The following is a 25,572-nucleotide window of genomic DNA, read 5'->3' on the forward strand; positions in this document are numbered from 1 at the left end:
AGCTTTAGACCTTCCCTGTTCCCTAAAGGCTGAATTGTATGAGTTTTCTAACTCCTAGGGGGTTTTCAATAAATCCCCTCAATTCTACTCACGCTTTTGTAACAAGTTTCTGTTCCTTGTAACAAAACATACTCCAAGGTCACACTGCAATAATATCTAAATAATGTAGCGTAATTCAAACGCCACATGCACCATGCATAAAGCTCAGTTTTTAATAAATAGCTATAAATTTAATCTAACCCAAAATTTTTCATTTCTAAGTTACAAAGGTATATCATGTATGGATAGTCAGTGCAAAGAAACTAAAAGATACAGAAATGTACAGAAAAACTGTGAATGTGAAAATTCCTATACTTCTTCACCAAAGACTGACTCTCCCCATGCCCTCCCTGGAATAAACACTAGTAACAGCCTTTCAGATCCTTTGTACGTCTCTATGTATATAATGTCACATATGTTTTAACATAAGAAAGATAATACTGTATTTACTCTTTATAATAACTTGCTTTTGAAATCATTAATATGTCTTAAATATATGTCAGTCAATTAAGACCTTCTTGATGGCTTTTAACAGCATCTCTTATGTTAATAATTATACCCTTAATTATACCAATAATCATTACCCTTTCCTTATTGATAGTTGTTTCTAACTTTACAGTATTTAAAATTATGCTGCAGTGGTTTATACATCAATTACTGTGCACATGATTTAGTATTTCTGGAGTGTAGATTCTAAGAAATGGAATTGCTGAGTCAACTTTCACAGAAATTTCCCTCCTATTCCAGTATATAAGAGAACATATTTCTTCTACATTCTAACCAGTATCAGACACTAAATTTTATCAATTTTTGATGAAAAAAGCTGATAAAATTTTTACCAATATGGTAGGTTAAAAAGTTCACTTTTGTTTTTTTAATTCTTATAATTCAAAGAGCAAGCACAAAATAAAGGTTTTTTTTTTACTTAATTCACTTTTGAGTGTCACATTTGAATACATGGTTTCATATTGTGAAGCCGAATATGAAATTTCAACCATGTCTAAGAAAAATCAGTATATACACTATTACATTATAGGTAAGATATTTAAAAAGTAATGAACCTATGGGCATTTCTTGTAAGAAAACTTGCCACATAGTTAAATATGTTGGTAACATTTCTATATGTCAGTATTTTATAAGCATTGACTATTTTTCCATAATGTAACAAAGGTTAGTACACAAGATACAGAGCACAAGATAACTGAAAATGAAAAAAATTTATTTTCCTTAGTCTGCTCCTGTCCATCATTCCAGCACCAGTGTACGCCCACTGCTTCTTCCCTGATCCTCTCCACCCTCGAGGAGGGGAGAACACAAGTACAAGTGGCCTCCCAGTGATCACGGATCCTCCCCAACTCCCCATTACTATGGACTAGGACTCAAAAGCAAAATTAATAAGACAATGACACAATGAAACTGATTTCTATAAGGTCTAAGTCATTCCAATTTCCTTTCTCAAAATTTCTTTATGTTTTAAAACAAGGAAAGAAAGAAACCAAAGGGAAATTTAAAGCAAACTCTTACAAACATTAGCCACTATATATAAAAATAGATTTTTAAAAAACTTTCTGCTGTATAGCACAGAGAACTATGTTCAATATCTTGTAATACCTTTAATGAAAAAATATGAAAATAAAAAATAAAAAGAAGCAAACTCTGTTTACTAGGAAATAAAGCAATGTCCTTTGGTCTCAATGGACTGTTATACAACCAGAGCCTAATGAAGTGGAGGATTAAGAGTATTGGTTGGCCTGTAATCAGACCATTTGAGTTTGAATCCCAGCGTCCCCTCTTACCTTGAACAAATCACTTTCATCATCTAAGCTTCATAAAATGGAGATAATAACAGTAAGTACTCAATAGAATGGTTGGGATCGAATGAAAATTGAATGCAGTCATCCTTGTAAAATTCTTAGCCTCTGTCTGATATACTACCTACATGCTAAATAACAGTACCTAAGTTTCACTAGAATCGAATAGTGATCCTGTGTTTTATAGGAAGGCTGTATGTGGCCCAAGGTGAGAGGGTCTTCCCAAAGGGCTATGAAAGTACAGGGGAATGAGGTGCCCTCACTGACGCTGGACACAGTGGTATGAGCAAAGCGAGGTAGGCAAGGTGGGACTGTAAAGCATAAAGAGATCACAGACAGAAACTGGAGCAGACTGCTGTAGAAGAAAGGAGGTGACTGAGACAGGAAAGGGAGGCAGGCACAGCAGCAGATGGCCTGGAACCCAGACAGTTCCCCACTAGACATAGAAGGTACTTGCCTGTATCAAAATATTCAGCTGAGCAACTGGCAGTGGTGGTGTTGGTCCTGCCCCCAGGGCAGCCCTGCCCAGTCTAGATCCCTGAATGGTGATCTCAGGGTAAGTGGCCATGGGCTAGAGGTACTCAGGTCTTCCCTTAAGCATTCTCCAGTCCATTCACTCATTCAGCCATTATTTACTGAACATCTATGAAGGGCCAAGCACTGGGCTAAATGTGGAGGAAACACTGAGTATATACTGGTGAACAGACAAGTAAATACATAATCACAAACTGTGAACAGTTTTATGGAATAAAAGAACAGAATAAGAGGAAAAATCTAATTTATATTGTTAGGTTAATAATGATGGTGGGAGCAGGCCAAGGGAAGGCTTCTCTAAGGAAGTGATACTCAAGCTGAGAACAGAATAGCAAGAATTAGACAGAACTGGAAGAAGAGCTTTCATGAAGAGGAAGCGTCAGGTGCAAAGATCCTGAGGTAGGAACGAACGCCCAAGAACCGAAAGTAGACTCGTGTGTGGTGCTGAAGGGCACCAGTGGCATGAGAAGAAGTTGGAGAAGTAGGTAAGGACCAGGTAACAAAGGGCATTATAATTCACTGTTGCAGGATGGGTTCTGAGATGGAGTTTAGCTTGTAGGATGTTTATTAAAGGGTTCCCTCTGGATCAACATCTGCAAAAGAGGGGAAGGAAGTAAGCAAGATGGGCAGAGCAAGATGTGAGCTGAGGTTCAGGCCCAGATGACAGCTGCAGCCAATCCCATGTTCAGGTAGAATGGTCCTTCAAGCTAAGGTTCCCAAGACTTTACACCACTGCATTGACCCGTGATTGGATGTGGGCCACCTTGGGAAGGGTAGGACCTGGGGCAAGGGAGCTCCCTGCCACTAAAGCGGCTGACAGTTAAAGGCATCTACTGATAGCATTCCCACTAGCCAGAGCAAAATGTCCTTTTTTGAAGGGAAATCTGGCAGGACAACACAGTGTTTACCACAGACATAGTCTTGGAAGTTGGGATTTTATTTCTGCGCAATGGGAAAGCTGCCAAAGGATGGGAGTAAAGTGAGTAACATGACAACACCATGTCCAGCAGCATGAGCAGTATGGCCGCGGTATGGAGAACAGATCAGAGAGGGTAGGCTTGCAAGCAGAGAGACCAGTCAGGAGGCTGTTGTCCAAGCAGGAGGTGATGAAAGCTGGGACTAGGATGGAAGAAGTGGAGACGGAGACAAGTGGAGGGATCCAAGGCGAATGGAAGGAAGAAAGGAATTGGTGAGGGCTTACATGAGTGAGGAAGGGCAGGAGCAAGAATGCCTGGATGGAGCCTGCTCCCTCAGAGTCCTGGGAAGTGTCACTGCAGCCCTGGAGGTAGGGATTCTTCCAAGAAGTCAGCCAGTGAGGGACTGTTACAAGCACTGCCCTTGGGAAAGGAAGTGATAAGCAGCAATGATGTGTTAAATGAAAAAGAGAAGTTAGCACTCAAAGACTTACTTCAATTTGCCTTGGAAAAAGTAAAGAAATCTGGAAAGCCATAATCAATTCAAATTTAGAAAAGATGAGAGAATTAAATTCTTCTATCCAATATGAAATCCACTGACATATTATGGGAGGAGATACGCAAAATCAAAGGTTACGCAAAAGAACCTAATATTCTTTAAAACATAAATTTGATCCATCTAAGCAGTGTTCGCAGGGTATTGCAAAGAGAATTTAATTGTTTGGGGACACAGCTTTGAACTTGCTTTCTTTCAACAACAAATTAGGCTGAATGCAGCCTCAGCCTCCTTTTGACACTAATATAATGGGCCAGCAATGAACTGGCCCTCCAACAAAGGAGCAGAGCAGCATCTGTGGAAAAAACAGCGCTGCTTTTGAAACAAAACTCTGCCAGACAAAGGTTTGCTCATGCACTACAGCCTACAAAAGTGAGAACAACATTACATGCTGTTATCAGGGTACTTTTTCTTTTTTATTTTTTGGGGGGGGAGGTAATTAGGTTTATTTATTTATTATTTAGTGGAGGTACTGGAGACTGAACCCAAGATCGCATACGTGCTAAGCATGCACTCTACCACTGAGCTATACCCTCACTCTTTTAGGGTACTTTCAATCATCTCCACTTTGAACCATAGCATTTTAGAGCAGGAAGGGATCGTTAAAGAACGTATGATTCAACTATTCCAAATTATAGATGGAAAGACGGAGACTCAGAGGAGTTGACTGTTACGACCACATAGATTTGTGACAGGACATGAACTAGAATCCAGCTTTCTTACCCTCCGCACTTTCCACTACACCCACTGCCCTTCCAATGATTAGAGATGTAAGAAAAGCTGCAGAGAAGCGCCTCTCTTAGCCAGTTACTCCTAAAACAAGAATTCTCTTAGGACACGACAAAGAGGGTTTGCTTATTGTGACTCTTCACCAAAAGAAACATTGTCAAATCAATATAAACGGTCCACAAGTATTTAACATTCCATTCTCAAATGTGTCTTTCTCTTGAATGTAGATTCTATTTTCATTTTTAAATTTTCCTGAAATCTCCCTCAGGAGAGTGCTCACACCCATGAATTTCCAACTTTCATATCATCAATTTGTAGTGTCTTCTTTCTTTTTCATAAAGGTCAGTGAACAAAAATTGCATTCTGAAATGCAATCCCCTGGATTACAAACCTTCCGGAGAATTCTGTCTGGTGTTCAAGCCATCACACACGCTGCAGAACCAACTGCTGACCCATAAAGGAAGTACCATGCTGTAGAGACCTTTTGTACTGTTCTTTTTGTTAATAGACCCAGTGAGCCTCAACTGAATTCAGTCACAAATTTCCAGTGCACCATAGCTGGATGTCCACAGAGGAATACATGCCCTTCTAGGATATTGTAAAACTTAAAATTGGTAACTTTTGTCCTTTTCCAGAATAACATGAGGAAGCGTGAAACGTTTCTGCTTGCATTTACAGATTGTCCCCTTCCCGAAAGTCTCCACACCGCACCTGAGAGTATTTTAATGGGTGTTGCCAGATCTGGCAGGGAGAGAGGAGACAGACAGAGTGGGGGGGGGGGGAAGAGGGGGATGGAAGAGAGTAGAATAGAGGTGAGGGGAGGAGTGGGGAGGAGAATAAAGAGAAGGAGGGCAAAGGAGGAGCAGAATAGAGGGAGTGGGAGGGAGGGGAGTAGGAGGTTGGAGGGAGAAAGGAGGGAAGAGGGAATGCTTATGAAGAACAACTCTCATCAAGCTTTTTCTTTCCTTGTTTTCTCCTAGAGGCTAAGAAGAATTGGCGGAAATTCCCATAAAAATATGTTTTTGTTGGTATGACATACAGAATTTTGATGGTAAAAGTTCTGATAAATACCAAACATACACAATTGGTCTGTCCTCAGGACTTCTACAGTTTTTAGGATCTAGTCAATATTTTACAAAATGTAATTTGCTTCTCTTAAAATAAAAAAGATAATGACCATGTTCAGTGAGCACCCGAAGACTGAGAGCAGAGTACTAGACTAAATAAAATAATTTATATAAAGTGATTAGCATGGTACCTGGCACTTAGAATGAGCTAAGCAAATAAAAACTTATCATTATTTGTGTAATGGTGCAACCCAGTAAAACTTACAACAAAATTAATTGGACACAAATGACCTGTATATGTAAATATTAGGGCACGTGGTAATTAACCATAAATGAAAAGTTCTCATTACGTTCTTGAAATTAATATTACCTTTACAAAACCAGACCCAGTTTTTTCTATTTTAGAACTCTGCATCTTCATTATGTCCCATTATTTACATTACAGACCTAGAGATTATTACTAACTGAAATATCATATGATATCACTTATACGTGAACTCTTTAAAAATGATACAAACGAACTTATTTAAAACACAGAAACAGACTCATAGACATTGAAAATAAATTTATAGTTACTAAAGGGGAATAGAGGGAGAGGGATACATCAGGAGTTTGGGATTAACGTACACACACTACTACATGTAAAATAGACAAACAAGGTCCTATCGTATAGCACAGGGAACCAGTTATATTCAACATCTAATGAGAATCTATAATGGAAAAGAACCTGAAAAACAATATACATAAGTATATGTTTATATACATGTATAAGCATAACTGAATCACTTTGCTCTACACCTGAAACTAGTACAACACTGTAAATCAACTATATTTCAATTTACAAAAAACAGAACTACCTTATGATCCAGCAATTCCACTTCAGGGTATATATCTAGAAGAAACAAAATCCTATGTGGAAGAGATGTCTGCATGCCCAGGTTCACTGCAGCATTATTCACGACAGTCAAAGGGGCCTCTGGGGCTCTCTCAGACCGTCTGCCCAGATGCCTCGTGCTCTATTTCTGTTCTGTTGCTTTGCTGGATCCTAGAACTCCTCTAGGTGCTTGACACATGGCCTGGCTTCATTTAGAAAGCAAAGCACTGCCTTTGGAAACTCACAACTGTATGTGGTTTGGAACACACACATGCCTCTGATCTTCCACACTGGGTTCAGCTCCATTTGGGAGTCAAAGCACAAGACCCTTCCTCAGAGATACTCACTGGTATCAAACTCTTTTGCTCTGCAACTCTCATCTCCTACCCCAAACTGCAGGACCCGTAACTCCTCTCCAACAGGAAAAACAAGCTCTGACATCCACATGAATTCTTTCTGTGTTAATGATAAGACTTTTATGCACCGAGTCCTTCAGAATCTTAGCTCTTGATATTCAAAAATCAGGATTTTGAAATCAAAACTTTTTCTTCAAACTGACTCAAGTTCATTTTGAACCTCAAACCTGAGAATTGATTCCTTTTTTTTCCTCTCTACTATAACACTGCTTCCCAGAAGAAACTGATGCCTCTGGTCTACTGTAATTTAGGGGCGAAGGGAGGCAAAGGGATGAAAAGGAACTACTAAAAGGAATTTTTTAATGATTAACATATTAAAATGTTGTGTCTTATTCCTCAACTGTGAGGACTGCTTACCAAAGAATTTTGGTCCTTTATGGCCATACACACATTTAGTCTGACAGGAATGCAGCTTATAAGTACTGCTTTGACTCACATCAGCCTTTTTTTCCCTTACTTGTTGGCAATATCTGGCTATACATAATGTATGTTCATCAGAAACATTTGGTCTTCAATATTATTCATGTGACTTGGATTCAGAGCCACCAGATCTACGGAATACGCAGATAAAAAGTAGAGCCAGCCTATTCAGCATATTCCAGTACTAGCCAGGAAAACTCTGGCACTAAGCAAGAAAAACAAAAATGGGAAAGATGTATGTGTTTAAGAATTATGAATTGGGTATCATTCTTTGAAGCAAATATGAAAGCAAAAATTACCAGTAGCAAAGCTCATTAGTTCTTTCAATGTCAACTGAAGTGCCATGAATCCCTTCTGTCTTCCCAAGAATGTTTTGTTACACTTGATAATTTTATCTTATTGAAATTAACTAAAATAACTCTGAAAGAAACTTCTATTATACAGCTGCAAGCCTTGGAGCAGATGTAAATTTGGGAAAGCTCAGTGAGGATAATTTATATCCGTGTCAAGCTACCCTGGCCTGTAATTCTTTTTTTTAATTACATATAACTTTGATCAAAGTGAATATTGCTATTTTCTATCAAGCACAGTTAAATGGGACCTATATGGGAGTCATTTCAACCTGAAACTCAAAGAAGCCCTGATGTTAGTGTTTCAATAATTTCAATGTTCAGTAATTTTGTACAGAGTCCTACTGTCTCTGGCTTAGATATGAGTCAAAGAAAGAAAAAAGAAACCCAAGTGGTTCATAGAAACCTAAGATTGAGAAGTCATCCAGTTCATAAGAAGGGTCATATTTCAAACCAACCCAGGGGATGATAAATCATTCTGGTTTTTTTTTTTAAAATAACCTTCTCAAATTGCTTATTCTTAAGAGTCTATGTTCTTTGTGTTTAAAAAAAATTTTCCTATTCATAAAATCAATATACATGTTTTTAAAATGTACATAATATTGCAACTCATAAGGAGGAACTCTCCTTCTCCACCCCTATGATACTGGCACCCACTGCTAATAAGTGAAATATAAGCAGAGTTTGACCCTTGAGTCCATGGGTGTACCTGGGGTTGATCTGTTCAACTTCAGGGGCTGCCCTCCGGCACCCTGTTTGTGGAAGACTGGGAAGCCTGCAGGACGGAATGCTCCACGATGAGACTGATCTGCTGAGAAAAGCCTTCGTTGCTGGAGGGAAGGAGTGGTTCCAGGTGCTGCGTACGTGGTGTACAGGACTTGTGCGTTTGATCGCTCTCAGCCCTGGGAGTGGATGGGGGCACGCTGTGAGCAGGAACTGTAAAAGCAATTTCTCTAAACTCTGACACACTGGGGCCCAGGCAACACCGCTTTGAAACCCTTTTAGAGATTATGACAAAGGAGAGCATTCTGTCCTGGGGCCCTAAGGTGGCTTGAGGACATCTGTGATGGGCCTGGTGGAACAGAGGTCTGGCCTCAGTGCCCACTGGGCCAGCCTCCCTGGTGAGCACATGTGAAAACCTCCCACCTCCAGAAGTCTGAGGTTTATTTGGAACTTTGTTTTTTCACCCCCACCCTGGAACACGTCTCATAAAAAGCTTAAGTTCTGTTTATTGCAGGAAAGAGGTAGAGCCAGGGAAATAAGAGTTTTTACTATTAGTGAAAACTCATTAGTCTCTACAGGCAGGCGAGAGCTATGAAAACTCATCAAATCATCATGATTTTTCATGTTACAGGAATTTCATTTTCTGGGGTGCTTTGTACCTTGCTTTCTTCATTTCACACTATGCAATGAAGTTTCCTATTTCATTAAATATTTTCCCTCAAAATGTGTTTTGGTTTTCTCCCAACTCGCAGATTTCCAGTTCTGATTCAGGTTGACCCTCCTCCTAAGTGAAGTAGCTTGATAAATTGGGGGGCAAACAACCAGACTTTGAATTAGAATATTTAGCTCTGAGTACCAGATCTATCACTTACTGCCTGTGTTATCTAGCCCTTCAGTTATTTAATGTATAAGTGGGAAAAATAATAGTATTTCACAGGACAAAATGGGGATTAGTGAAATATTTATAAAGTACAAATATTTTAAACATCTATTATTTATCTATGTTTTTATAAGACTTCACACAATCCTTTTCCATGGCACACATTCTGTTTTTCAGTGATCTGTTCTCATGTCCGCTTCTTCCACTAGACTGTGAACTTTCTGAAGGGATGAAGGACTTGCGTTTGTATGCCTGGAGCCTACCACAATTTCTGACCCACAGCCAACACTAGATGATTACTTCTTGAATAAATGGATAAATAAATGAACGGTACCAGATACCATCTTATACTTTACAGATTTAAAAAATAACCTCCTATATGTTATCTTATCGAATGCTCACAGCAATCTTTGGCACAAGCTTGGTAGATACATCAGCCTCTGAAACAAAATGCTGGGGGAGCCCCAAACATCTGACACCCTCTGTTCTTTGCTGGTGGTGTCTTCGCTGTTGACAGATAAAAGTGGGCCCAATCTTTAAACCATGGTGTTAGTACCACATCTTTGTTCTCAGTGCCTCGATATGCTCTCCTCCTTCAGAGCTCTGGAAGTCTGCTCTCAGGATGCCTGCTCTGCCCTCAGCCCCTTTCTAAAGAGTCCAAGGATTTTTGCTTAAGAAAGTGGCTATAGCTAATTCCTTAAACTTGTAAGCCTACATCTTGTACTACATATATCCATCACTTGACTATATGTTTTGGACCAGGAGAGGGACCTAATCGCAGCAGTCTGAGTGGTAGATGAGGAGCCAAGAAGAGGCACTCGGAAAGGGCAGCCTATAGCTCCTCACACACAAAATGATACCAAGAGCTGTCCTGCATCAGACATTTCTGTGATGATCAAGTTCTTCCTCTAATTTCTCAAAATTAGCTTTTTTTCCCCTTAGAGTCTCCGTTTTCACCAAGATGCAACATTTGCTTAATTAAAAAGCCACAGAAAGTTATTTGTCATTGAAGTGACAATAAATATGTCACTAGCATTCTGTTCATCTTCCTATAAATTACAGAATACAAAGGAAAAAGAATATAAAGCTGCAGCTTTTACTTCTTCTAGAGACATGGAGAAGAAATTTGTTTGGGTTTACTGCCTTCATCCAAGTGTCGGAGTGTTTTTTGGGGCAATTGTTAGAAGGCTACTGTTCTCCGAGTAGCACAACATGGTACAATCCCAGCTCCCACAAGTAACTGGCTCTGTGACCTTGCATAAGCCACTTAGAATATCACTTATGTCTTCATTAAACAAATATTTTTTTCCAGTTTTACTATGTCCCAGGCTGTGTGCTAAGATCTGGATATAGTGGCAAGTAAGATACAATCATTCCCTTCTTTGGCCTTATGATGTAGTAATGTCTTCAGCCTCAGAATAAGGCAGTAATAGCTACTTTCCAAGGTTGTGATGTTTATTACATGTAGAAAGTTCCTGATTCAGTGCCAGCTCTGTGGTAAATATCCCTTTAATGTTATTTCTCTTCTCATTTCTCTTTTAACAGCGTTCCAGCTATATTTCACTCTGGATATGGCTCTGTATCTAACTTCAGCATTTCAGAGTTTATATACAGACAGACAAAAATGCTATGCATACCTGTCACATACTCATGCTACCTTCTAGTGGCTAAGTTTTCTACTTTTTTTGTTTTTTAATTTTGGATAGTAGCAGGGAGTAAGGTATTGTCCTGGACATCTTTAAAAGAATCTTTTTAGATTTAGCACTTAAAATATGCTATTTTTAAAGTCTACCTTAATCTTTATCTTAAGCAGATGTTGAAACAAGGATGGAAGTGCCAATAGTTTCACTGGGAGGTTAAAGAAAAACCTGTTTCTCTACGCACAACACTTCTGACACCAAATGTGTGGGTTTACCAAACCAAGCAATTCTCCAATTTTCTGCAACCACCAACTGCATGTTCTATAATTTAATTCATTCTAAAACTCTACCTGGAGTTAATGCAGACACCACTGGTGAAGAGCTGAGTCCCACAAGTCTGCCCCTCACCCCCATGTCAGGTGCCAGTTGCAAGTCTGGGCCTCCCATTCTTCTGACTGACTGGTTATAAATTGGGAGTTCCCATGACTCCCTCCTCCAGTTCAATAATTTGCTAGAATGGGTCACAGAACTTGGAAAACACTTTACCTACTATAAATTTATCAGTTTATTATAAGAGAAGTAACTCAGAAAGAGCCAGATGGCAGAGATGTATAGTGCAAGATCTGGTGAAAGGGCACAGAGCTTCCAGGCCCTCTCCAGGCACCATCTTCCCAGTACCTCCACGTGTTCACCAACCTGGAAGCTCCTGAAACTCTTAATTTAGGGGGTTTTTATGGAGGCTTCTTCACATAGGCATGACCGATTACTGACTCAGTCTCCTCCCCTTCTACCCTCCCCAGAGGACGGGGGTTAGGGCTAAAATTCCAAACTTCCAATCAAGATTTGGTCTTTCTGGTGACCAGCAGTCATCCTAAAGCTCCCAGGAGCCCACCCAGAGTTACCTCATCAGAATAAAAGATGCTTTGTCACAACAGCAAGATTTCTCCCATGTTGTATATCTCAGAGGTATGTAATCTCCAGGTTTTGTTCGAATCCTCAGGACTATTTCTGAGGAGAATCCAGGATCTTTTTTTTTTCTCCCGGATGTTCAGATGAGGGATGGTATTTCTAAGAGCTCTGTTCCTGAGACACAGGGCAGGGAAGGTTCACCAATCTTGGTTTCCTCCAACTACTTTTCAACACATACAACCTGCAGTCCTGGAGCCCAGGAAGTCTCCAGGAAGTTCAGTGGAACCATTCCCACTAGAAGATGGAGTCTGGGATCAGTCTTGCCATGCTACATATATGCATGTGCATGCAGCGAACTTGGACACTCACAAGCTTCCAGAACTACAGCCCCCCGCCACCCCACAAATGCCCTCGTGTCTGTCCTTCCGGTCTTTCTGATTATCTCCCCATCTTCCAGCACCTTGACCTAAGCCATTTATGAGCGCACTTGCCTCAGACCTGAGATTGTTTTGCTCTAATTTATACCATCCAGTGTAGGTTGGATCTTTTCTTCCAAATGCAGTAGATTATGTAGAAGCATGATAACTTCCCTACCTGATTTCAAACATGGTCAATTTCTGGAGACTCCAGAGTTATGTCCCACTCACTGGATCAGATACTGGGGTCTTCAACACTGATCAAATACATTTTCACCCTGCTCCTTAAGACACTGTCATTTGGGAAACCCTACCGAACTGAATTCCTGGGCTGGGTCCAAATACCTGATATCTTTCTCTTCCACCAACCTGCTCCTATGGTCCAGCATGTCTCACAGAAAACCTGGTTTGAATTGACTAGGAGTGGACAGAAGCCTGGTTTGGACTGACCTAAAGCGGATCAGGGCCATTCTTGGATTCTCACCTTCATGGCTTCCACTATATCCTAAATCAAATGTACTCTCTCGCCATATGGGAAAGAGAGAATTTGGCCAATACAGAATTTACTCCAGTCCACCTGGCTTGATCTTCCTCTTGGGTAATGTAATTCTGGAATATAGTCCAAAATCTATTAAGCTAAAGTATATTACTTTGGCTTTATTCTGAAATAATTCTGCAGAAATTTTCTGCAGAAAACTTTTTAAAACATCTGCCTTTTTCAGTTTGTTTTCTCTCTTCTACTTGGCTGAATGTTACTTAAGGATGAGAAGGGAAATAGTGGGGCCTTGCAGTTTCCATCCAAGGACTTCCACTGAATAAAGTCTAATGAAATGATATGAACAAAAACAAGGTCACAGTTGATCATATTCCATACACTGGATACACCTGATCCAACAGTATCATAGTTTTTGACATTTTTCACAGCCAATGGATATGTTCTTTTTTCCACTCAGTAAGGAAATGAAACTACTTGAGAAACATGAGAAAAGATGGAATCAATCAAGTATTTGCTGAGCCTGCTGTGTGCATTTGTTCACTCATTCCACAAATATTTATGGAGTGCCTGCTCTGTGACAGTCACCGTCAGAGATGCAGCAACAAGTAATAGGGCATAATCCTACAGCTGTGGGGTCGCCTGGGCAGGACACACTTAGATTAAACAGGGGTAATTCTTGTGTCTGTGGATGGACCATCCAGGCTCCATGGTACTCTGGTGGTGGTGGTGGTGGTGATAGTATGATTCTTTGTGATTTTATGTCTTTTGTGAGGGGTGTGGAGAAATAGGTCTAATTTTACCAACTGTTATGTTGGGAAGTCAAGGAGGATAAATGAAAGTGATAAGAGAGAAAATAATTAGTTTACACATTTAGGAGAGTGACATCACAAAGATGGTAGCATTGGTCATTCCCAACTTAGCTTCCCCTCACAAGAAGAACAACTAACAACTAACATGGACAAGACACCACTGAGAAAACCCTAGAACATACTTAACAGTGGCTTGGGCTTAGAGGAAAAAACAGGCTACAACTAAAGGTCAAAACGTGTATTTATTGCTATGTGTGCTCTCCTAGGGTCCCAGCGGTGACTTAATGGAAAGAGACTGAAATCCGAAACAATTTTACCACTCAACAGCAATGCTAAACCAACAAAATGCCTCTGAGAACAAACCCTCCTCCTCTACCTTTAGCCCACTTGTTGTCTCCCTCTTGCAGATGACTCTCTCCCACAGGCATACCATTTTCCAGTCCTCACACTCCCACAGCACATCAGCAGAAATGAGTGTGCACTCCGCAACTGCAATTAGCCAGTCGCTGAGACCGTGCAGATCCACTCACCTCCCCCGTTCAGACTAAGTGACATTATAATAGCATCTGTGGGACCAGAGAAGAGGCAAGCAGAAACACAGATGCTTCTGCCGCCTCCAGATAAGAAGAGCAGTCCTTAATGTCTTACCAGGGTAACAGGGAGAGCATTCAGGACCCTGACACACACAGATGGGCCATCATTTCCAGTCCAATCTGGCCACATCTTGCTGTGGTCAGCACTGCACTGTGGAACAGTGTGGACCTTCAGGAAAGAGGAGTAGAGGGTTGGTCAGCAAAACCAATTTTGGAGCCAATGCTGCTGCCTCCAACTTCTGAGTTTCTACATCTCTGCCCAGGAGGGACAGTATCATCCACCTTCTTACTTCCCAGCACAGGAATAAAATCACATGGCATAATATGTCAGTGTGTTTTTGCAAATCGAAAAGCATGATGCCTATAGGAACCACTAACACTGAATGACATTGTTTAATATCAAAGGGGATTTTAAGTACAAAATGACGGAACTTTGCAGCACTTAATTATACAAGATGATACTGAAAATCTCTGCACTGCTGGAGAAGTTATCTAGCACCTGAAGAAGGATTGTCAGAGGCTGACTACTGACAATGATGGATCTACAGAGTTGGAGGAGCAGATAAAACAGGGACAGACAGAATTATGGAAAAGGCTCAGTGGTTGGCATAACCAAATCCAGATGTCCATGGAAGGAGAGGAAGGGAAATTGTTGGGATTAAAATCCTCTAACAAGCCCTGAGTTGCTAGTCAGGTAAGAGTTCTCTTCCCAACCCTGCAGCCAGAGCAACTCGCAGGTAACCAAATCAAGGGGCAGGTTGGGTCTCACCATTTCCCTTTTCACCTGGCCCATACAACCAATTCATGTAAATTATTACTGGAAACACCCCAAACATCTGCCAACTGACGAATGGATACAATGGAATATTATTCAGCTATAAAAAGAAATGAGGTACTGATACCTGCTACAATGTGCATGAACCTTGAAAACATGCTAAGTGAAAGAACTCAAACCAAAGGGCCACACAGTATATGATTCCATCTGTATGAAAAGTCCAGAACAGGCGAATTCATGAGACAGAAAGTATATAAGAGGTTGCCTTGTGCTGGAGGAAGACGGGAATGAGGAGTGACTGTTAATAGGTAGTCTTCTAAAGGTGATGAAAATCCTCTCAAATCAACTGTGGTGATAGTTACACATAATCTGTGACTATACTAAAAACTACTGAATTGTATATTTAAATAGATGAATTGTATGGTATATCCCAAAGAGCTCCATAAAGCTGTGATACAAGTCATGCTCCTTCCTGACTCATTCCCAGCTAACACTAGCACTCTCCAGTTGAGGCCAAGAGCATCACACAGTTAAATCCCTCTTTCCCAGGAACGTACCTACTAAGAGAGGAAAAGGAGCAGGGACAAGGCAGGGATAGGGCTCAGAGACCTTACTGAAGGTCCATGGTGGTGGTTCTAGGTTTTGGCTTCCTCAAGGCATAAGTTTAATATTCTGCCTTCCTTCAAGCCTTTATTAAATTACAGCAATTTAGATATTTTGCTTCATCTGTTTTCTTTCCTGGTTTCTCAGAATCAGACTTAAAAAAACAAAAATGAACCATCCACCTGACTTCCAAAATCTATGATGGTTAAAAGAGGCTCCGTCTCAGCTAGGGCCAACCCTGGTCCCCAGCAGCAACGACAAGCTGACATTTCTGCACAAACCCACAGCTATGTCACCTTTGCTCTCACATACGTCAGATAACAAGTGTCCCACCTACCGAAGGCAAGTCATTCCTATTACGCTCTCTCACAGGGCTCTCTTCCTTCTTAGCACTCATCTCAGTTTTCTATGGGCGTTTGCTTATCTCCGCCTCCTCCATTAGCCTGCAGGTGTCACCACAGTGTAGAAACCTGACAGTGAAGCCCACCACCTTGGCCACTGCACACTGCACCTGGCACAGAGCCTGGCAGAGGCCAGACTTTCTGTGAGCATTTGCTGAAGTATAATCGAACCCTGGTGTGCCGCTTTGGAGGCGCACCAGGATCGAGAGCACCTGGTTTCTCTTAAGTAAGATTTCATAGTCAAGAGTCAGAGCGCCTCCACTTGTCTCCTTAATGAGAATGCATTTCCCCCAAGCATTCCTCCCCTTGGGTACTACTCTTCTTTTACGTGATATAGATAGGGTTAACCATACAGGCTTTGGGGTTGTTATTATGGCCACTTTGACTGGTTCAAGGTTGAGCACATGACCAAAACTGAGCCAGTCAGAGTCTTCCTGCAACTTCTCCACCAGCACTTTCTGGAAAGATGCTCTCAGACAGATTTTTTCAATATCAGCCCTGTTCAATTTTTGGTCAAGATAACTGTCTGCCTTATGCATTCTAGGACATATATCAGGCATCCCAAATAGATTCCAATAACATACCCTAGTTGTGATAACCAAAAAACGTTTCCAGAGATTGTCAAAAATCCCTTGGGGAGGGAAAAATTAACCCCAGTGAAGAACCACTGCTGTAAGACGTGCCTGTGCAAACAAAATAAACTGGCTTTGCCTGCATTCATGTCCCCAGGGGCTCCTGGGAAGGAAGTGTCCAGGAAGAAGCCGTCAGCAAGAGGAGAGGATGAGGTCAAGAGAAAAAGAGAAGGAAAGCTGAGGGACGGGAAGAGACCTAATGGCATCTTCTAAATCTCACTTGGATGTGAGTTTTAGGTTATCTCTAACTAAGCAGACTCCTGACACGTATGTCGACATGTAACTACCTTCTCTGAAGCCAAGTATGACACCAGCATCTCTTCCAGAGTCACATTTGCCTATCCTAAGTGCAGGTGAGCTGGTTAAAAAGGCTCATGATCAGCCACAAACAGACACAAAAAAATGCTATCCACACGGGCATCTTTAACAAGTTTTGTATTCTTCGTATCTTTTTGTACAATGTGGTACACAAAGTCACTGTTATCCAAAAGTAATTGAAGGATAACATGTATGTTAGTTTCTAAGAGCTGCCTTCACAATTTACCACAAGCTAGGTAGCTTAAGAAGTGGAAATTTCTTCTCTCACAAGCCTAAAGGCCAGAAGTCTGAAATCAGGGTGTTGGCAGAATTGGTTCCTTCTGGAAGCTCTAAGGGAAAATCTGTTCCATGCCTCTCTCCTAGCTTCTGGCAGCTGCCAGCAACCCTTGGCATTCCTGGACTTGCAGCTGTATCACTCCAATCTCTGCCTCACATGGCCTTCTTCCCTGAGTGTCTGTGCATATGAGGTCTTCTCTTCTCATAAGAACATCAGTCATTGGATTTCAGGTCTACCCTGATCCTGTATGACCACATCTTAACTAATTATATCTGCAAAGACCCTAATTCCAAATGAAGTCACATTCTGAGGTCCCAAGTGGATGTGAATTTGTGGAGGACACTATTCAATTCACTACAGATGGCATAACAATACCTTATGTTAGAAAACTTTACAGCTAGCATTTTTAAGAAAAGACATAGAGCAGGAAGGCACATGTTACCTTTTTTTCAAGGATGCCTGAAGTGAAGAACTCTGAGCTCCACAGAGTAAGTTAGAGAACCACCTTACAGCGTCAGCTGGGAGACTGGAGACAGGTTGGATTGCCTATCTGCAAATCACTGTGCCTTTCTTTGCCTCTCTTTAGTAGTCTGCCTCAAATTTTATCTGCAGCCTTAGCACGAGGGGCAAAATGCTGGTTATATTGTCTCAAGAACCATCTTAATTTCCATTTGGAATTCTATCCAAAGCAATATAACACCACAGCCAGTCAAGAGAGTTGTTATTTCTTTTTCAAGTTTATTTTGCAACATGGGTATGCATTTTTAAATGCATGTATTAATAAAACTGCCTACAAGATGATTTGTCCCAGAGGATAAGAACAAGGACTCCAGCAGAGTACTAGCAGCCAAAAGCTTGGCATTTAAAAGTCAGTATGACCAGAAATTGACACAACATTGTAAACTGACTATACTTCAATTAAATAAATATATAGTATATATAACCAAGCAATTGACAATTGAAAGTCTCCATAGATAAACATGTTTCTGATTTCTTGGCTCAAAAGCTACTACTGAGAAGCTTCAGCTTCTGATTCAATATCCAGGCTACATAGGAGAATAATACATGTATCATTTGGAGTTTTCAGCCTCTTGAGATCTAGGTAAAATTGCCTCGTCTAATACAGTTCTTGGCCTTCAGGACTCCAATACTTCTCCAAGGCAAGTGGATCTGAGAATCCCTGGTGTGTTTCCTCCATCTCCCAGGGAACTTTCTCACCTGACACCTCAATATACTCAATCAACTGAGACATGAAATCAGTTCACCTGTAGTTTTTCATAAACAAAATCTACATATTCTTACCCAAAATATTCTTAATTTTTTAAGTATCTGGGATTCCTAGAAAGGGTTCTGATTGTGGATAGCGCAAGAAAGTGTTCCAGAAACCTCTATGAGCCATTCCTACTCCCACAGTTTTTGTGCTCACCTTGCCTCTAAGAGCTCATCTTTTGTACCCTCCCCTCTCAGAGACCAGGCCCTTATCCTCCATCCTTCCCTTCTCTTCACCTCTTCTGTCACAAAAATGACCAATACAGCCCTCGCCTCATTCAAGTGAGTCCGCCATCTTTACTCAAGTTCTGTCACCTGCTGATACCTATGCCTCTGGTCTCTAACCTTCTACTCCAAGTACTTATTCAGGCATTTTTCCAAATATAATCCCCTCCCTGAGAGAAATTATCTTGCCAGATTTATTAAAAAAGTACAAGCTTTTTTACCAAGAGAAAAGAAAAGAATTATAAATCTGACTGTCTAAGTACCTAAACCACATAAGGAGCCCATAGTATGTCCCAGGATGAAAGAGGGACAGTGTTGCAGGGTGGATTTAAAGTAGTCACTTGGATGGAAGAGGGACGGTGTTGCAGGGTGGATTTAAAGTAGTCACTGTCTATGGAACTCTCCCCTGTAAGATCTTGGCTACCAAGAGAGCTCGCCACAGTTCACCTGAGTAGCCTCTTTTAGAGATCTTCCCATCAAGCAGGTCAGTAAAAAGGATAGTGACTGACATGACATAAACCACAGCAAGACCCAAACCAGGGGCACTGGACAATACACGACACCAAAGAAGAAACAGAGCCCACTAGCCCCTGAGGTAAGGACTGGCATGTTAGTGCAAGGCCAAAATCAAGTCGGAAGAATAAAAGAGGTCAAATGTTATAAAAGGCAGGTAAAAGAGTTTTAACTTGGAGGCCAAAGTTTAAATCTGGGAAGCAGCTCAAGCAGTAAAACAGGTGATCAAATTTTATTGTGGGGGTCAGAGTTTATCTGGCTAAACTAGTTCTAATGGGCCAGCATGCCCAAGCCATTCTGGGCCTGTGACTTATCAGAGTTACCTCCTGGCACCAGACAGATCTCTACAACACAAAATGGGTGGTGCCAACTCACAGTCTAGACACAGCCCTAATAAAGACAAAAAGGGAGAAGAAAATTTATTCTACAATTCAATTATGCCAGTCGATGGCACATTTCTTTCCCAAGTCACAAACACATTTACATAGTCTGAGACTGCGAGGCAGATACCTCAAAAATGAACTTCTGGATAAAAGAAAATGGATTTTAAATTGCAGAGGTAACATTTCTATTTCATGCCATCTGTTATAACTCAAGTTTCCAGCAAACAGATTATTCACCAGAAATGATGCAAAACAATGGAGGTCAAAATTATGTTATAAGAAACAAAGATATTAAAAAATGATGATAAATAGATAACTTTAAAAGTAATGAATCAATTTTTTTAACTTAAAATGTACTTAGAGATTATTGATTATGCATCAGTGTCCTTGGATGGGCTGAAATGATGATAAATTGAACATTTTCCTGAAATAAACCTAGAAATATGACTGCACATTGTACCTATTTTACAATTTTTCTAGCACTAGTACTAAAGTATGGGCATTTGCCTTAAGAATGCTCTACTCTGCAGAGTCCCTTTGAAATCCGAGATGGTGGATAGAGGACAAAGGCTAAGGATTAGGAATCCTGGACATTTTGTGTTTCCTCCTTGCAGGCACTAGTCTTTGAATCTGATCGATACCCAGAATCTCAAAGTCCCTAGTTTTAATTACAATCAATTCCAGTTGCTGATTTGTGTCAGAAAACAATTAGGACTCCCTAAATTAGGGCTGGTACAAGTACCTCAGAATCAAAAAGAATCAAAACATTCAGTCGACCATTCGGTGTGGTTAGGAACAAGAAAAAACAAAGCAAATAGGGTGAGATGCCTACCATTCATCCACTCAGCAATGTTGTCCAGAGAAGGAAAGAATATTTCAGTAACATCTCGACTCTAATCTCTACACATGCCCAACCAAACACAAAATGGTAAGGGAAGATTTCTTAACATGACAGAAGCGGTCCTTGGGTGTCCTCATTCACCTGCACTGACAGTGATGCAGACGTCTAGCCCATGTCAGCAACAAGCCTTGTCCCACCCACACAGTGAGCAGGTCCCAGAGTCCAGAGAAATGAGTACCACTGGCATCCTCGCTTAGGCAATTCCTACGCTTGTTTTATTAAACATCACAAGGGTCTCATCACAGGGGAGACTAAGCAAAGTGGCATATACTCTGCAGACCCCCAATTCAGGGGACAGCACATATATTCTCCAAGCAGGGGATCAACCTGGTGGCATCTTCCCAAGTGTTATCATGACATCACTTTTTCCACCTTCTCCTTTCTTTTATCAGTGGTGGAATAATGGAAACAAAAACAAGAAGTGTGAGCATTTGGAATCGTATGAAGGTAAGCATTGCCTTTGAAGGCTGCTAGGCTATTGCCACCTACTCCCAAAAGCAAGGCTGTTCCCACATACTTCCCCCACTCTGTCTAACCCAGGAGGAGAACAAAGGTGACTGCACGCTATCCTATGACTTCAACGCTGAATTCTGTATATAATACAGATTTGCTGCATGGGAGGATGTCTGCTAACATTCGCTCCTCTTCTGAACAAGCCTGCTTTGCACCTGCTTCGCAAAACATTGACCTAGGCAGACGGAGGAACAGTGGCACACTCCTTGAGTTCTGACTTCATTTTCATGCGTAACTTAAAGCCTAACTTGTGTATGATTTTCATTAGCCAGGAACATGTGGCTCTCTTTAAATGCAACACGTTAGACAGCTCATAGGAAGTCAGGCGTCTCAGTTTACATATAAATCTGCAGTTCCTTAACTGTATAACCCCTAAACTTTCTAGGCCTTTCTTTCCTCAAAATTAGGGGGACTGGAATGCATTAGTGATACTCAAGATTAACCAGGCATTAGAAGCATGTGTGGAGCTTACAGAAACCCAGATGCCACTGGCCAATCCACTTAACCCAGCATCTCTCCAGCAGGACCCTCAGACGAGCGTCAAGCTTCCTTTCTGTTTTGCAATCCTTGAATGCTATGGCAATTGTGAAATGATTTATTCATTCAGAGTATACTTACGCAGTGTCTACTATGTGCCCGGGTTTTACAGGCTGAGTTGTGTCCCCACAAAAGTAATGTGTTGAAGTCCTATGCTCTGGTACCTCAGAATGTGACTGTATTTGTATTGCATTTAGAGATTGGGTTTTTTTTTTAATTGAAGTAAAATCAGTTTACAATGTGTGTCAGTTTCTGGTGTATAGCATAATGCTTCAGTCATACATATACATACATATATTCCTTTCCATATTATTTTTCATTATAGGTTACTGTAAGATACTGAATATAGTTCCCTGTACTATACAGAAGAAACTTGTTGTTTATCTATCTTATATATAGTAGTTAGTATCTGCAAATCTCAAACACCCAACTTATCCCTTCCAATCTTCTTTCCCCCCAGTAACCGTAAGTTTATTTTCTATGTCTGTGAGTCTGTTCTTGTTTTATAAATAAATTCATGGGACATTAGGGTGAGTCCTAATCCAATATGATAGTGTCCTTATAAGAAGAAGAAATTAAGGACACAGGTAAGCACAGAGCAAAGACCCCATGAAGACACGGGAAGAAGACGGCCATCTACAAGCCAAGGAGAGGGGTTCAGAAGAAAGCAACCCAGCTGACACCTCGATCTCAGACTCTCAGGCTCCAGAATTGTGAAGAAATAAATTTGTGTTGTTTGTTACCCAATCTGTGGTACTTTGTTATGGAAGCCCCGGGAAACTAATACACCGGGTAATATGCAAGATTCTGGGTGCCACACAGGGCAAAACACAGAAATGGCCCCAGTCCCTGGAGTTTAAGGTCTAATGGAGAGTCAGATAAGAAATAATCACATGTTACAGTAGGTCCTAGGATGCTCACATCCTGGCTGCTGTAATTGAGAAGAAGACAGGTGCAAGTTAACTTACTTTAGAAAACTCACTTTAGATAAAGAAGGACTCTCTGAAGCACTGACATTGAAGCTGTCAAACTGACACCTGCAGGAGGAGAAGGAGGCAGTCACGTGAAAGCTAAGGAAAGAGGCTTCCACTCTGAGGAAGCAGCAGGTGCAAAAACCCACAGAGGAGAAGGAAATATGCTTATTTGGCTTACAAATGCCTAGTGGCCAGAATGGAGTTCATGAAGAAGGAAGGAAATGACATGAAATGGGGCTGGGTTAGTGGATGGTGATGGGTGGGCAGTGCATTAAAATCCATAGTAGAGATCTTGGATTTTATTCCAAGTACAAAAAAAAAAAAGCGATTGAATTCTGAAAAAATGTACAAGTGCATTCAGCTCAGGCTCAGATAAGCCATGCCTATAGAATAATCTTTTTATTGGAATCACAAGGTTGTGACCAAAGCTTTGCTACCCTGGGTTGCAGTGCTCAAAAGTGCCCCTTTAGTTCTTAAGAGTGATAAATGACCCTCCTTTGACAGGTTCGAAATGTACACAATGGACTGAAATGAAATGTTAAAAGTAAAAAGAAATGTACTTTTTAAATTTGCTATAGCCAAACACAACTTATGAGATCCTTTTTCAATAATGATAGAACAAAAGTATATTTTATTTTTCAAAAAAAAAACACAACTGAATGCTTTTAAGCAGAGAATTGACATTTATGGGTAATGGAAAGTAAAATAAGGCTCCTGCTATCTCAGTTTTGGCTGCAGCACAAAGGCAAGAGACATCACATTCTTAAGTCAGATCCACACTGATATTTCAAAGTAGGGGTCTAAAAACTGGTTAGATGACACCTAAGGTCTTCTCCCACATTTTGTATATAAAGAGATGAGGAGCTGGAGATTAAAGAAGAGGGTTTTTTTTTTTTAAAGGATTTTTGGAGAGAGCTGTAGGAATGTCCTAAGCCCAATCATATACTGCCCAAAACACTACATGAGTCCACTATATTAGTGATGTTACTTTGCTTGGGTGAGCAAGAAGCAACAAGTATATTGGAGGCCTTCTTAAAGTACTGAACTCCAGAGGATGGGAGATAAACTGAGATGATGCAGAGTCCTGCCCCATCTGTGAAGATTTTAGGGGTCCAGTGGTCTCAGGCATGCCAGGATATCCCCTCAAAAGCAAAGGACAAATTACTACATCTTATACTTCCCACCACCAAGAAGGAATCACCGTGCCTGGTAGGCCGAGGCTGACTAACCATCTCGGTTTGTCCAGTTCTGGGTCATTTCCTGAGGTGCAGGACTTTCAGCACTAAAACTGAACAGTGCCAGGCAAACTTGGATGGTTAGCCTTAAAGGCCTCTTACTTTTTAAAAGCCACCCTGCGTCAAATCTCTGTTCATGCAGCTAAAAGCATTCTACCTTATAGTACCTCCAAAGTCTCAGAGAGACCCTGGCACAAAGTAGAACCTCTGCAAATGTCTGCTGACTGAGTTGAGCTGAGTTGAACTGTTCATCGAGCAAACAGGAAGAGCACCTCCATCTTTTATATCCTAAGTGTCTAGCACAATCCCCAGACCAGAGAAGGTGTTCGGCAAATATCTGCTTAAAGCCAGAATGGCTTCAGAATCTTCACAGGCAAAAGAGAAACTTTCGGAGTCTGCATGGATGGCTGAAAATGAGAAAAATTAGCTCAGCGAAAACTGAAGTTCTGGAAGAATCTTTCTGCTAAAATGAACAAGGAAGGAGCTGGCCCAGGTAGGGCCAGGAAGAGAGGAGCTGAAGAGGTCTCTAGCCTCCTTTGGTGGCTCAGAAGGGATGGCAGTGTGTCACTTCGGCACCTGGGGGAGGGTGGAGAAGGGGAAAGGAGCGGAAATGCCCACAAGAGACTTCCCTTGGTAAAAAGAGGCAGAATCTGTTACTTGGTAACTTTCTTAGAAAGAAGAGGGATGAATCAAAGGAAACTCCAAACTACCCTGCCTGTACCCATTCCATTAGCTCGTGGGAGTGATGGCAGCTGAGAGCTCTCAGCCAGGTCTCTCTCCGGGACTTGGTCTCAGCTAACTACAGCTGACTTACTCAAGGTCAATCCCCGTTTCTGGGAGCTGCGTGAATACAAAGACTTGTCCACGCAAACAGCTCTAGGCCCAAGCCTCTGTCTCCAACTGGGAACAACTCTGACAGGCCATCCTGGCTTCAGAACTGCTCGTAGGATTGACTGAGGCTTGTGGCTGCAATGCAGTTCAACACATTAACTTCTCCCTCTTTCCTTTGTTCCCACAATGGTGTTGCTCTCGAGAGCGTCTCCCATTGACTACGTGCACGCAAATCTCCTCCAAGTTTGCCTCTTGGGGTCCAAAACTAAAGGGTCTGAGATTTCCAGTCTATCTGCAAGCTAACAAATGAATCTGCGACAGGCTCACAGATTCCGGAAAAAGACATGAAACTCGGGCCGAGGGCAAAGAACGTTATTATGACTCATGGCACAGTAGCCAGCATGAACTTCATGTTCAGATTGATTTTCCTTGCTCTCCAAGCCCCACAGGGTGATACAGAACACAGAGTACATTTGTGTCCCTGCCAAGGAACCCTAGCTTAGGAAACCCTCATATGTAAATGGGGTAACTAGCAAGTCTGCCTACCCTTTATCCTGGAGGGAGACATTATATTTATTCTGCTGGTCAGGAAACAAATCTGCCTTCTGTCCTAGAGGCAGACACACTCTCTAGCTTCTAAACCTGTTTGCCATATAAACATCCTTGAAGAGATAGTTTAGAACAGTAACTGACAAAGATGTGCAGAAATGAGAGATAACCAGGGACAGCTGTCCCCCAGCACTTGGGAAACCCACCTTGTGCTACACACACATACGTACACATGCTCGTGAAGCTATTATAATTTCAGCACTCATGTAAATGTTGTCTCTATTAATTTTCAGAGTAGTGGTTTTTTTTTCATTTTCAATTATGTATTTGAGACTTTTTTCTTTTTAATTTAATTTTACTTTTGTCTATATGTACATAGTTTTAAAAATCAAATAGAACCGAAGAACTCATAATGAAAAAGTTGTTTCCTACTCAATCCCCCTCACTACTATTTCCTGTT

The 25,572-nt window shown here is 41.1% G+C and overlaps 1 protein-coding gene across 12 annotated transcripts in view; it reads right to left on the bottom strand.

Annotated features, from left to right (window-relative positions):
• SV2C (synaptic vesicle glycoprotein 2C) overlaps window positions 1–25,572 on the bottom strand; it is a 394,932-nt gene that overhangs the window by 295,683 nt on the left and 73,677 nt on the right. Inside the window, exon 3 of one of the 12 annotated variants that reach the window (XM_072958512.1) lies at window positions 8,420–8,612. The exons of the other annotated variants lie outside the window; for them this stretch is intronic. The gene's annotated coding sequence lies outside the window, so the exon portion shown is untranslated. The remainder of the gene's footprint in view (window positions 1–8,419; window positions 8,613–25,572) is intronic. 12 annotated transcript variants of the gene reach the window in all.

This window comes from Vicugna pacos, chromosome 3 (genome assembly GCF_048564905.1).
Source record: "Vicugna pacos chromosome 3, VicPac4, whole genome shotgun sequence".
NCBI lineage: Eukaryota > Metazoa > Chordata > Mammalia > Artiodactyla > Camelidae > Vicugna > Vicugna pacos.